Genomic DNA, 663 nt, shown 5'->3' on the forward strand with positions numbered 1-663 from the left:
AGTCTCTTTCAAAAAGTATTTTGGATCTGTAGTTGGTTGAATCTACGGGTCAGGAATCCACAGATAGTGAGGGCCAACCCTACTAGTCATTTGTCTATATATTTCCTACATAGAAGTATTAATATGTCTTAATTTTAATAGAAAATGGAAACATTAAAGCAATAATATTTTTGAAAACAGAAATCAAATCATGAGGGTTTTTTTTGTTTCTTTGTTTCATATTTTAGTAGGCAAAGTAAAATGATTCTGTAAGTGTGAATCAATGAAATATTAGTTTGTCATTTCAAGTAGACTAAATCACATCAACTTAAAAACTTATGTTGAGTGTCTTTAGCTAATATATTTTATTATAGTTAAATCTACTTAGCTCACTGTTGCTGTTTTACAATAAAATTGATGGTACTCTAACAATTCTTTCATAAATAATGTCAGTCAAAAATGTCTTTCTTCATAAATTTAAGATCATTTAAATCTGATAAAAAATTACCATACCAAATAAATCACTTACTTAAAAAAAATGTGCCTTTTACTTTATATCTTTGCTGGAAATAAAAAAGAAATGAACATTGCTGTGGAGTTATGAGTGACATTTCTGTTTTGAACTCTATATTTACTTTTACAATAAAATAACATATTTCTTAAGGATTATATAATATGTTTGCT

The sequence above is a fragment of the Aotus nancymaae genome, unplaced genomic scaffold (genome assembly GCF_030222135.1).
Source record: "Aotus nancymaae isolate 86718 unplaced genomic scaffold, 86718_ANA_hifiasm-v0.15.2.pri h1tg000033l, whole genome shotgun sequence".
NCBI classification, from domain to species: Eukaryota; Metazoa; Chordata; class Mammalia; order Primates; family Aotidae; genus Aotus; species Aotus nancymaae.